The sequence below is a fragment of the Opisthocomus hoazin genome, chromosome W (genome assembly GCF_030867145.1).
Source record: "Opisthocomus hoazin isolate bOpiHoa1 chromosome W, bOpiHoa1.hap1, whole genome shotgun sequence".
Classification (NCBI taxonomy): domain Eukaryota; kingdom Metazoa; phylum Chordata; class Aves; order Opisthocomiformes; family Opisthocomidae; genus Opisthocomus; species Opisthocomus hoazin.
In genome coordinates this window covers 41745388-41759696 of record NC_134453.1, presented here as the reverse complement: position 1 = coordinate 41759696, position 14309 = coordinate 41745388, and the positions used below count along the sequence as shown (strand labels likewise).

At 43.2% G+C, this 14309-nt stretch overlaps 1 pseudogene; it reads right to left on the bottom strand.

Annotated features, from left to right (window-relative positions):
• Nucleotides 1-542: 542 nt before the first annotated feature.
• Nucleotides 543-14309, bottom strand: part of LOC142365556 (collagen and calcium-binding EGF domain-containing protein 1-like) — a 62358-nt pseudogene continuing 48591 nt past the window's right edge.

Below are 14309 nucleotides of genomic sequence, written 5' to 3'. Positions count from 1 at the left end.
TTTTGCCTTTTTCTGCCATAGTAGGGCATAATACAAGGAGACATTACACTTACAGCTGGCCTCTGCTGTGAAACAGGGATCTACTTTTCACTCCTAAGCCTGGGGACACTAGCTGGAGACTTAAATTCAGTGGTATAATACATTTACATGTATGACTGTGGACCTAGGGTTTCATTATTGACGTCATTCAGGGATGATGTTCAGCTACCCCTCTACCCCGGCAAAATTTGGGTACCGGGTCATTTGGACACAATGCAAGGTAGGCAGATGAGATGCTGTGGTCTGCGCCATTAGCTAGAGCGTGCCTTAATCATGCTAGCCCAATACACTAAGAAGGTTTTCCTGATAGTCTAGGTACAACGCACAGTGCAGGTATGGAATTATTGCAAGGAGGCTACCATGAACTGGGAAAGCTACAGTACAGGCAGCATGGTTGGGGAAAAAACACAGACAAAACTGGGAAATAATATATATATTTTGCATCACCAGTGCATTTTTATATTGAACAACTCTAAAGGGGCTTTATTTTTCAGTAGACATAGCTAAGGATGGGCTGCCTTCTGTATCCTGGAGTCTCTGGGTGCTGCCTGTGGTTTGTAGTCTTCTCCAGAACCAAAATCTACTGTGTTGTGATAGTTTGTAAATTCCTGGGGTAATGGAAACTCCTCTGTTGATGAATGAGTCCTGTGTCCAAACACTCTCTCTTGCAGCTCAGCAATGTTGTTTCTGATGTCTGCCATCATCAGCAATAGAAAATCAAATGAACCTGGTGGGCCCTGAAGGCACGGTAATAAATAAAAATCCACTTTGCTCTTACAGTTTTCAAACAGGTTGATATAATTAGTCTTGCAGGGGTAACTCAGTAAAATGCTGCTTCATATCAGTCACCAGAAATTAAAGGTCTCTTTTTGAATCAACCTGTTCAGGAAACAATTTTCAAAAGGCAAATATTTTTTCAGACAGAGCCTACATTTACAAGAAGCTCAGCCCTTTTGTTACTTAACAATTCTTTTGCTATATCTGCCTCCCAAGAGCATCTCAATGCCTCATGGGAACAAAGGAGCTAAATCTTGGTTCCCTGTGTTCCTTATTAAACTGATAGAAATTACATCCTTAGAATGACTAATTAATCAATAATTATTAATATTTAGTTAAAAAATTCTTTAGGGAATGCTGATATTTGGAAGGTATCTTTTCAATATGGTAACCCCACTACTATTCACCACTTACTAAATATATTGGTAATTACAACGCAGAGAGTATCCATCTGGTTTTATCTGATTTTAGAAAATCATGATTTCTTTTTAGCTGACTTCACACAGTAAAGTACACTATTTAATACTGAGGACACCCTGCTGGACACACCCTTAAAAATCCATTTCACCAATGAGAAAAGACCATAAGAAACAAAATTTTAAACAATTTCACCTGAAAACAGATTGTAACTACCCATCCTTCTCCTGATGACTCACTCAAAGCCTATAGCTTGCCAAGGCCCAGAGAGATACAAGGGACAGGATTTTAAAAGGTTTCAGGGATCAAACTCCTATTAGAAGCATTGACTGAACTGTACTAACTAGCACTCTGCATGGGATCTCATGCTACTGCCTTCTGAGCATGTCCCACCACTGTCATAGGGTAGAGGTGCACTTATTGCCTTCAGTGTCACACCCAGCAAGGGAAGAGGTGTGTAGGCAAAAAAGCTTGGATGAAAACAGGTAATTACTTTCTTTCCAATAACATTTTCTGTGCATGTAAAGTATCTTTCACTGTGCTCTTGACACAGGAGAGGTTTGTTGTTTTTTTTCCTTTTGGCTGGCCTGTTTTTAGTAGCCAACACCACTTTGCTGTAGAAATGCTTGCTGTGAGCAATACTTACAGGTTTCCCCTTTGGTCCTGGTGCACCTCACTCCCCCTGTAATCAATATCATCTCAGTCAGTTTGCTGTGACTAAAGGAAACCAAAAAGGCAGTTTGCCTCTGCAGACTCCCTTACCGTCCTCAGGTCAAGAATCATCAGCTTACGCTTGCTCAGAAAAAGAAAAGAAAGTGAAGGAGGAACGCAAGGAAATTGCCACTGATTCTGGTGGGAGCAGAGTTGGGCACTTCTGATATTTCTCCTAGACAGTAACAAACAAACCAGTTAACAGGAGAAATTCACAAAAGAGCAGTCTAATTGTCCTGGTTTAGCCCTGGCTGGCAACAAAGGACCACACGGTCGCTCTATTGGCTTCCCCCCCATGGGGTGGGGAGGAGAATGGGAAGAAAAAGGCAAAACTCTGTGGGTCGGGATAAGGACAGTTTAACAGAACAGCAAAGGAAGCAAACAGTAACAACAACAATACTGATAAGAATATACAAAAACAAGGGAATACACAGAGCAACTCTCTCTCACCGCCAGATGCCCAGTGTGCTCCCGAGCTGTGATTAACCTCCCTCTGGCCAGCTCCCCCACTCAGAACAAAGCATGACATAATATCGAATACCCCGTTTGTTTGGCCAGTTTGGGTCAGCTGTCCCAGCTGTGTCCCCTTCTGGCTTCTTATGAAAATTAAGCCTATCCTAGCTGAACCCAGGACACTAATGAAATGGGCTAAAGCATCAATGTTTCTTCATGGAAAAGACAAAAGAGCTGCAGAGAAAGGAAAGGACCCTGTTTGACAGATAGCCTGGCAGGGCTATTTACAAGACTTAAGGAACGGGAAGCACAAAATAGTAGAAGGAAAACATGAAAGGATGGGACAACAGGACATTTTCAGCTTAGCAAAGGAAATGAGATGGTAAAAGGATGCAACTACAAGTGTGTAAAGGGTCTCTCTAGCAAGCCTGCACTTCACATGTGCATGTGCCCACATTACAGAAAACAGTACCTCTCCTCACCTTGCTACTAACTCTCCCTGGGGCTCCTGGTAGGCCCTGCAAGAGAAAAGTTCACAAGGACGTGACAGGTCGTGGAGCTAAGGCCAATTGTGCGATGCATGACAGGAAGTGAGAATACTGACCACGGGGCCGTGTCTGCCATGCTTAATATGCGATATGTCTGGAGATGGACCCATAGGTCCCACTGATCCACGAGGGCCTGGCTGTCCCAGAGGTCCAGGTGACCCATGAAATCCTTGACTCCCTTTTGGTCCTGGAGCCCCTGCAATCAACAGCAAAGGTTACCTGTCAGGGAAAGCCTTCGGGATGCTTCATCAGTGCAAGCAGTGGGGACTGACCATTTTTTGAACCACCCAATTGGCTGGTTGCCTTAACTCACCCAAATCCACAAATCCACAACAACACAACCAACACAGCAGTCATCTGAGACATCACTCCTTGTCGCAGTGGCTACAGGAGATTTTCACAAAACAATTAAACCTTGTGTATACAAAGAAACCAAGACTGCCACTGCCAGGTGATTAAGGACACAGACTGGGAATGAAAAGAAAAGTAGAAATGCCTCATTTTCACAGAAAGAAGAAAAGAGCAAAAGAACAAATCACATCTGAGATACATCTCATAAAATGAAAGCCTCAGAAACCTCATGGGAATGTTGGGGCAAAGGCATCTACATAGAAGCAAGCCCTTTTCAGTGGTGGGTTGCACCTCTCTTTTTGCCCAGTATGGTTGCCAATGTATTAGGGGCAAGAAAGGCTCTTTTCTTCCATTTTGCTTTCTATCCTTTTCAGCTTCTGCTGGTTCAGCAGAGAATGTTAGTTTTTAGAAAGCACACAGACAACAAAGTATATGTTTAGTTCAAGAGAAACACTATGAAAAACAAAACAGAAAATCAGACACCTAAAACAACATCTGCACAAAATAAAGACCATGAAAGTGTCACTAGCTGAATTGCTTTATAATTAGAGGGGAAAGCACTTTTCTTTATACTGAAGGCATGTGAAAGACACAGGAAATGAAAGGTAGAGAGTAAAAAGGGTTCAGCAGGGCAGAATATTTACAATTAGGCTTTTCAAAAGGAGTAAAATCAATTTCAGTGATGAACCTCTCAGACTCCTCCTGAGACCCAGCTACACTGTTGCTAACAGCAGGGCAGAGGAGGAAGTCAGCAGGGATGGTTTTCAAGTGGAGCAGATAATTATACAGTACCTTGGACAGCTCAGTCATGGGGAAACCAAATTGAAGACATGCAGAGTCAGGCCTATGTTAGAGAGATTGCAAGGCGGCACACTGTACATTTCAGAGTCTGACGCAGAATCTCTAACCACATTGTCCTTGCATTTATGAAGACTGAAGATACTCGTCCTCCAAGAAAATGAGATAAAATGAGATAAAGACTCAAAAAACAAAGCAAGACTGCAAAAGTGGGGATAAATGGGGGGCAGTTCAGTAGGCAGTAAATCAAACCTCATAAGGAATGTCTGCTAGTCCTCTGTAAGAATCTTACCGAAACCCAGAATGATGCTAAAATTCCTTGTATTTATTGCTAACCCCAAATTAGATCTGCATTCAACAGAGTTGGAAAAACTTTTAGCATCACTGGCTGCAGGTTTCAAGGAGTCTGGCTTAAGTTAGAGCTTTAGGAACTCTCTGTTTCAATCTATACCTTAGCAAAGGTGTGAGTGGAGTTTTACTTTTCAGATTCCTTTGAACCTGGAACACAAAACCAACAAATGAATCCTTGCAAAACAAGATGAGGAAAAATAAAACAGTTGGCACAAACCCCCACAAACTGAAAGCACATTTTCTTCCCTACTAATGACAGTGAGATAAAGCAATAGATATACCTGAAAAGAGAGTGTTTTAAGACAGAGCTAAAAAACAGGAAATGACAACTGAAACAGGTGAAATATCCTAGGGAGAGGGAGAAATTTAACACATACAGGACAAACACAGCTTGCACACCAAGAAATACATGGAGACTAAGAAACACAATGGAGTAATGTTAGACAGTTGGCAGAGGCTGACCATAATGACCAGAAAGTTTTTCTTTTAAAAATTAAAATACAAATATAATAATAACAATCAAAATATGAAACACATGAAATCCTATCACACTGCAAGACTGAAGCTTATTATTTTTATTTGTGGCTCTATTACACACATCCATCTGGTCTGTATCTTACCTGGGGGGGTCTTGTTGGCCAGGCTGGCCTGGGGGGCCAGAGAGATATGCATTAGATGCAAGTGCTTTTTCACCAGTGATTTGCTTGCTGAGATCACCAGCATTATTTGGTAGCAAAGCAACCTGCCAAACCCAAAAATCACTGTAAGCGCTTCATTGTTCAGCTAGATAAATTACCTTTTTGGTTAAGCTTTCATGTGGACAAATAGCATATTTAAATACTTCAGGAAAATATAAAATGTTTATTCATCTCCTTCATTGAAATAATCAGAAAAAAATGTGACTGTGTTGAAACCTATGACAGCCTACTCCTAAGCTGGCCAGCTTGATTTTTTTCAAGTATGGATATGAAGATTTCCTTAAGCTCCTGCCATATTTTGTGGTCCCAAGGAAAACTGGCTCCCTGACCCTATGTCTCCTGTCAGCATTGATGTTACCTCCTCACAGGTAGTCAAAATCAGCTGGAAGGATGCCTGGGGACTCTTACTCTCACTTGTACATCTTTCTGATCGACCACCTGTGAGAGACTGAAAGAGTTAATGTGTGTTAATGTCTCAAACGTGGTAAAACAGCTGCCTCAGTCTCAGGGCAGTCCTTTAAATAGCCACCCTGAGCTCACCAAGCATCCTCACTGAAGCCTTCCAGATCCATCTGCGACAGTGGGGCAGGACCACGCCCACCCACAGTTGTGGTCTGCCCAGTGACAGAAGACTGCAAATGAGAAGCTAGGTAACAAGGGACATGGAGGGCATATCAGAGGATGCACAGTTCCGCGTTCTGATGTGCCTTACCAAATATGGCCAGAGGTCATATAAAGTTCGAGGAAGGGGCTTAAGATCACCTAAGAGACCCCTCGTGACCACCCCCCCCACTGACGCCTGCGCAGAAGACCACGAACCTTCTAGAACAAGTACCATACAAGTCCTCAAGAGGCGTGACTGAGGGCGGAGACTGAGCTACAAAAGACACACCTGCAAAGGGCCAGGCTCGTGCCCACCACCGGAGGACCCTGACCACCAGCAGAGATTGCCACTGGATCCAAGGGTGGTGATATCTTTTCTCTTAATTCTTCTCTTGCTTTCCTCTCTTCCTCTATCTTTTACTTGATTCATAGGCACATAAGGATAATGTTGTTGTGAGTTTGTCAATCCACTACATTTTATAGTTTTGCAAAATCAGACATTATATTGTAAGATTTGCCAAGTTGATATCCGTTGTAACCTCGCTGCATTAAAGGTAATGTTGTTATAAAGTCGCAAAGTTACCATCTTTGTAATTTTGCTGAATTTCAAGTAAAGCTTTGTTTTCAGTTGAGTCTCTTGGGTCATTGTCGTGACTCCTGGATACCGCACAGAGAACTGAAAAAGCTCACCTCCCCTTACCCACTGAGTGGGATGGGACACCACCTTGCAGAAATCTGATAAGAAAATGTTATTATGGAGAGAAACAGTCTACAACACCTTTCCATGGGATGTTTTGGGTGACCCATGAGGACAAGTCAGGTTTTGCAGAAATGGTAACTAGTGGTGTCCCCCAGGGGTCAGTATTCAGCCCAGTCTTGTTTAACTTCATCAATGACCTGGATGAAGAGTTAGAATGTACCCTCAACAAGTTTGCTGACGACACCAAACTGGGAGGAGTGGTAGATAAACCAGAAGACTGTGCTGCCATTCAGCGTGACCTGGACAGGCTGGAGAGTTGGGTGCAGAGGAACCTGATGAGGTTCAACAAGGGCAAATGCAGGGTCCTGCACTTGGGCATGACCAACCCTATGCATCAGTACAGGCTTGGGGCGGACCTGCTGGAGAGCAGCTCTGTGGAGAGGGACCTGGGTGTCCTGGTGGATGACAAGTTGACCATGAGCCAGCAGTGTGCCCTGGCTGCCAAGAAAGCTAATGGAATCCTGGGATGCATTAGGAGGAGTGTGGCCAGCAGGTCGAGGGAGGTTCTCCTCCCCCTCTACTCTGCCCTAGTGAGGCCCCATCTGGAGTACTGTGTCCAGTTCTGGGCTCCCCAGTTCAAGAAAGATGAGGAGCTACTGGACAGAGTCCAGCGGAGGGCTACAAGGGTGATGAGGGGACTGGAGCATCTCTCCTACGAGGAGAGGCTGAGGGAGCTGGGCTTGTTCAGCCTGAAGAAGAGAAGGTTGCGAGGGGACCTAATATATGCTTACAAATATCTGAAGGGTGGGTGTCAGGAGGATGGGGCCAGACTCTTTTCAGTGGTGCCCAGCGACAGGACAAGGGGCAATGGGCACAAACCGAAGCACAGGAAGTTCCGTCTGAACATGAGGTAGAACTTCTTCCCTCTGAGGGTGACGGAGCACTGGAACAGGCTGCCCAGGGAGGTTGTGGAGTCTCCTTCTCTGGAGATATTCAAGACCCGCCTGGACAAGGTCCTGTGCAGCTTGCTGTAGGTGACCCTGCTTCGGCAGGAGGGTTGGACTAGATGACCCACAGAGGTCCCTTCCAACCCCTACCTTACTGTGATTCTGTGATTCTGTGTTCTGTGGTACCCTCCTCTCTCTTCCACACAGGGTGTGTGTGGGGGGGGGTGGGGTGGGTGTGGGTGTGTGGTGTGAGCTCTGGGTAGGAGATCCTAGAGATGATTCATACTTCAGGTTTCATATACCCAGGAGGTCGCCCAGGCTTGAAAGATGCCACATGAAAATCATGGCACCATTTGATTTTAAGGCATTTATTCATTTGGTACTTTCATTTCCATGGGACCTTGAGCCATTACCCTAGTAGAAATCCTGATGTTTCCTGTGAGGCTGTTCACTTTTCAAGTCACCACAGAAATACTGCAAGTCAATCCAAATGGAAGGCAGGAGAAATTCGGGAGAGACACAGCAACAAGTTGTCAAAACCTTAAGTCTCATAACTGCTCAGATCTTCTCAGGAAACCTCTTTTTCCTTTTCTGAGTTTTCCTCTATTCGTTTACTGCCCTTTCTCAGGACAACTTTTGCTCAGATATTTAAGTTCTCAAATGCTGCATAAGCCCTTAAATTTTCAAAGGTTTCAATGAGAGCCCCAAATCCTTTGTGGATCTGTCCCTGTAACCATACTATTTAACCCAACAGATGTCTGGATCTGCTCTGCATAGTCACAAAACAAAAGTGAGAACATAAGGAGAATTGCACACTACGGTTTAAAATGCTATTATCTATTACGTCAGATGTTTAATTATCCACTAAAGATCAATCTGCTTGCCTAGATTGAATATATTTAATAATTAAATGTGTTTAGAAATATTCTGCAAACATTTAGTCTCTCCAGAGACAGCTGAGGGGAGATGACAAGCCAGGAGGCTGATCTGCAGCAAGGAAAGAAGATTATTAGTGGTGAGTGGCTGTATGTAGAGTTGGGAATTTTGCTCTGCCAAACAGAACTGAAGAGCTATTTTAGCAATACCAGGACAAATCTATCCCTGGGTCAGCTTTGTTGCTGTCCTGAATTAATTTGGCTCAATGGATAATTTGATGCTCTATTCTGCAACATTTGCATGGGAGAACTGTATTAAATAAAATACATGATGACTTCTGCTACCTGACAATGCTTTTAATCAACTATTTGGAATTCTCTGCACTGGACTGTTCTCAAGACTCCTACTTGTTTCTGTAATTATTTAATATACACAGTGGAGAGAGACTCCTGCCCTTAGTGCAAACATAATGTTTGTAAAGCACAGAAAAAAAAAATGCTATGTACTTGCAGTACATAGTAGAAATGAGAAAACTTCTTTTGGAAAAAAAGTTATTAGTTAAGGAGTGCACTTTAAAGGGCAGACAGTGCTGCTTGCAGTTTGGGGTTGGATGCACAGAACAGTTCTGAAGGAAGCAAAACTGAGAAAAAAAGTTGGAAATGCTGAGATGGTTCCTGGTAGCATTTCCGAAACACCAGCTTGATTTTTCAGACTGGAATTCAAAATGTGATGACAGGATACAAGGATTTATCAGCCATTTGTGACTCAGGTTTTGGAGAGCATTGCTGTTCCAAAGACAAGATGACTGCACTAAAGGCAAATTAAGCGACATTATGTAAGTCTTACAAGATTTTGGTATATTTACTCCACTCCCACACAAATCAGTGGCTGGATGAGTTCAGCACTTCATAGAAGCCCCACAGGGTGTTTCTTTTGTGCTTACTCTTATGAATCTTCTTACATAGAAATGGGGATCCAGCATACCTACTGCTCTGGGGTGGGCCCTTTGTGCTGTCATCTTTGGTTTTCCAAAGAAAAACATTGTCTTCATTTAACAGTGACCCTGCAGATTCACAGCCAGCATCCCAGCCATTGCAGCATAGACCAAAGCGTGGGACTGCTGAAGCTAAAGGGCTACTACATGGGTCACAGCACCTTACATCTGTGGCTGAAGAGGAAAATTCAGTAGCTGGGGGCTCTCATAGCCACATTGGCTAGGGATTGGCACGAGTAGGTCTGCCAGCCAGCTCTGGTCAGCACACTATAACGTTGTATTTCCCTGAGGTGCGTCCACCCTGTCCAGTGTGGGGTCCTGGCTGGATACAAATGGAAGGTTGCAAGGACCATCATGCTGCAAAACTTCCATTATGTGACACAAATCAACCAAGGGCTCTACAGTGCCAATGCTGCCATGCTAAAACCAAGACACAGAGTTAAATCCTACTACCGCCTGAGAGCATTATATTTTTCAAGCAGTTTTTGTGAGAATATTTTCAGTGTCATCAGTGAGCGTTTCTCCTTAGGGGTCACCATGGTTGAGCAAAAGATTAATTGATCTCTCTAGAGCTTGTACTTAAATTTCTGACCAGATCCTGTTTTGGGGTTCTATTAGTATCCCAGCTGATAAATAAATGTCACTTAGTATATAGTCCATGCTGTGAATAACTCTTCAGATTATATTGCAAATGGCCAGGCTGGAGTAAAAAGATGCATTTAGTGGCGAAGACTCATCATGAAGAGGATTTGGAAGTGTATTCTTTTCTGTTGCTTAAATAAGATATTGACTTGTTCCTGCCAGCAAGGCTGTTTTAACAACTCAGTACATTAAAAAAAATCACATAGCTGCTGTGAAAACATCTACATATGCTTCCCCACTGAGTCAGTTGGACTTGAGGCATATACTAGGAGTGCCATAATATCCAGGCTCTGGTCTAGCTCACTGCTCTCTGATATCTTCTGGCCAGAAAATGGCTGTTAAATACACTGAGGCCAAACCATGTGTTTTTGATGTTGACTCATCCTCTCAGGGATTGGCTATACTCGCTGGCCTAATTTCTATTTCACCTTTTAACTGAACCAGGATCTTGTTCCAAGGTGACCTTGGCTTTCTCCATCCACAGCTCCAAATCTTAATGGCCCTTGGAAAATATTTTTCTTTTCCATGTGTGTGCAAATATTACTGAGGGTAAAATTTAAAGAAAGACAGTGCTAGAAACAATACTCCCATATGTTGTGTTGCATGCTTCATCTGGAGTTTTGGATAGTTTCTAGATCTGTGATTTAGATGACTTTGACAGTGCTTGACAAGAGTGATGTGGAACATGGCTTTCTAATTAAGATGTTTGAACACATCTGTGCAATAGGATCCAGCTTACTTGATTTTTTAAAAATTGTTGGTTGTGTGTCAGCATGTCAGATATCTTTCCCCCAGTTTTCCAGCTTTCTGCTCTTCTTCCTTCCAGCAAGGTCTGAGATCAACCTATGACTGCCCACAGCCCCCTACTATTGGGACAGAGTATCCCACTGGATGACCATGCAAGGTGACTTTCTGTTTTTGATCCTAGAACTACTCTATCCTAGATCTGTAATCAATGTTGCAATCCTCCAAAAAGGTACTGGTGCCACCACCAGAGGTGGCAGGACTTGAGTTTACCCTTGTCCTTTCCTAAGGAGACACAAAACCACACCTCTCACTTCCAGAAGCATACCCCAATTCCCAGTTGTAGGGTTTGCTGGATTGGATCCTTCACAGGCTCTTCTGCTAAACATAATTTTGCATAAAGTTCATAAAATATGAAAGCCTTAACCACAAGACTAAAGACTCATTCCTATAAACTCTCTGGCAGACAGAAATTAATTTCTCTGTGCAAAACAGAACTTTGACCACAGATATTGAGAGATGTCTTCCCAGACGAACTTGGCCATGGGGAGCAGCTGGTGAAATATGAGGGTTCATGTCTCCCTGGGCAGAGAAGCAGCATGAGGCCAGATCTCCTCTCAGCATAGACATCAGTGGGGTAAAAAAATGCTGAGGGTATCAGGGGACCATCTCTTCCGGCCCTGTCTGCATGAGGCACAACCCAGTGGGCTCCCTCTGAGGATACCAAATAGGTCAAGACCCACTAGGAAGATACTTGGGGAAAATTTAGGCTATTGACCATGAGAAGACTTAGCAATGAGGTGAGAGTGAGCTGCTTAGTCTGGCCACAGCTACTGCACAACAAGTGCTCACAGTGACAGGTATTGACAGTGTTAGTTTTCCATGACTGAGTTTTGAACATAAGCACCTAACAGTAGAAGTTAGACACAGAAAACTTTCCATTAGTTCAGGCCATTGGTTTCTACTAATTCTCGCAGCAAATGGCTTGACCAACAGTGTGATCCCAGATTCCTCCCTGGAGGTCAGTGCGAGCCTGCTCAGCATCATGGACTGTGGCTGGACAAACAGCCACTCAAAAGTATGTCTCCTTTTTTAACGCATTTGCTACCAATTGTTTGAAAACCACAATTTCTATCACACATGAAATTCTGTCACTTCCACACTTGTCTTCATGCTGATTCAGAAGGAAAGCATTACATTTTGAGGTTTTTGTGGTAAAGAGTATCTCAAACCTCAGCATATTTAATTTTAGTGAAGCAGATTTCTTTCTTCCTAATATAAATTACATTCAATGCATAACATTAAATGCAACAAGTGAATATATCAAATTGTGTTTTGACACAATGAAATGAAATGAGCACCCTGGGTGAAATAATTGCAGCCTGTCAACATGAATTGCTGGGAATATTCCTGCAGAACATTTCCATTTCAGAGAACCTGAATGTTCAAAAGAGATATAACCAGAAAAGGCATTACAACTGCACACCTGCACTTGGGTCTCCAAATCCTGGGCTGAGTCTCTGGGTTATTTCAATCCTACCCAAGTGCAAAAGGAGGCCAAATATAGGAGCAATTAAAGTTAAAGGCCAGGGGAATTTTTAAGTGCATTATACTCACAAGGACACAGGTGGAAAAAAAAGATTGGGGCTGAGGTTTTTTCTTTAGAAGAAAAAATCAAAGCTAACGTATCTGCTAGTGACATTTTTGTCTAGCCACACACCTCCTATTTGGCAAGAATACTGTATCAGCACCCTATTAATGCAAAATCATGTTCTCCCACGTTCCTGCAGAATGTCTTGCACTTGCATATACTAAAGGTGTGTCCTGGGTTTGGCCAGGACAGGGTTAATTTTCACCAGAATCCAGGAAGGGACACAGCTGGGTGGGCTGACCCCACCTGGCCAAACAGAGCAGGGTATTCCATACCATGTGCCGTCATGCTGGGTTCTGGTGAGGGGCAGCTGGGCGGCGGGAACTCACTTGCGGCTGGGGAGCGTGCAGCGGCAGGCGGTGAGAGCGGCTCTCTCTGCCGGCTGTTTTGTTTTGCGTATTCCCCTTATCTGTATGGTTGTTGTTCCTGTTCCCTTTGTTTGCTGTTCTGTTAAACTGCCCTTATCCCGACCCACCAGTTTCTGCCTGTTTTCTTCTCATTCTCCTCCGCACCCTGGCAGGGGGAGGGGCGGCCGCGTGGTGCTTTTGTTGCCGGCCGCAGCCAAACTATAACAAGGTGGGTCAAGTCCAAAATCCTGTGCATTCAGAATGAATGAAAAGCTGAGGACAACAAGGACTGCTAAGAAACCTGGGCTCAGACTGGGATGGGTGTTTGCCAGACTCTGTTACCATGAGCTTGGTAACACAGCTCCACGAGTTTGGTTAGCAATCTGCTTACAAGCAATGCAGAAGCATAAAGAAAATATGCCATTCCTATACGATTTTAAAATACATTGCCATCATCTTTTATGAGCACGAGCCCTATGGCAATGACAGCTCCAAACACTTAAATTTAACCTCAGTTGTCATAAAACACGCAGGTCTGGTAAAGACATGACTGATCAATGTTCATACCTTTTGCTTCAGTTGTAAAACCATCTGCTTTATTTGATGAAATTCCTTACAAGAGGCACAGCATGTCCCTGGTTTCACCACATTTTCAGATTTCTCAGGAAGCCCAGCTGAAAGGAATCAATTTCCAATACAAATATAAAGATTCAAAGGAAAGAAATTCATAAAATGATTGCATAAGCAACCTTGAAGGTTGTTACATTTCCCCAGACTGTGAAAAGAAGAGAGAATCTTACCATTATTAATGCTTTGACAATCAATTGCTATGTAAGGCTGAGAAACTTTGCAGGGACAGCTCTGAGCTCATTTTTAAAGCGGCTGTTTCCAGTTAACAGTCTCTAAAGAATTTCTTTTTTTTAATACTTGAAAAAGTTTACACCCCTTCTGTTATCTTTGTGTTCAGGGTAGATGAATCCTATAGATCTGAACTGATTTACAGTCCCCCCCGAAGAGCAAATTTTCATATGCTATAAATTACAGTAAAATCCCTCACAATATGGTCATTTCATTCACTTTGCACAAACTGCTTTTTATTTTAGAATAAAATGTAAGTAAGTGTCCAGCTACTATGAAAAGCAAATCATCTGTTTATTAGGAAGTAATTCCAGCTCAGATGTGGTGCTCTCCAGGGCGATGCAGGGCTGGGGCTGACCACGGGGTGGTGCGTCGCTACAGCCGGTTCCTCACAGCTGCCGAAAACCTTGATTTTCTTTGGGACAAATTAGACACAAGCCCTACGAAACAGCGATGGCCAACTCCTCTTTCATTTGCACCAGAAGTCTGGCAATTAGTAATATTAACTTAGAATACAGCGGGGTAACAGAGCAGAAAGTGTCCTTCTCTGCTTCACGCAGCTGATTTGAGAAATGTTTTGAGATGGATATTACATTTCAGATTAACTACCGGAACTGACATTTTTATGTGCCATGTACATTCAGTGTAAAATTGCTGGTTTGCAAATATCAGAATTATTTCCACAGCCTTGAATATCTTGAATGGTCAATTATCTGGAATGCTTTGGACATTACCCAGTCAGGAAATTTGAACTAGCCAGAAGAAAAGTTAACTAAAAAAATATTTGCAAGGGGATTATATATG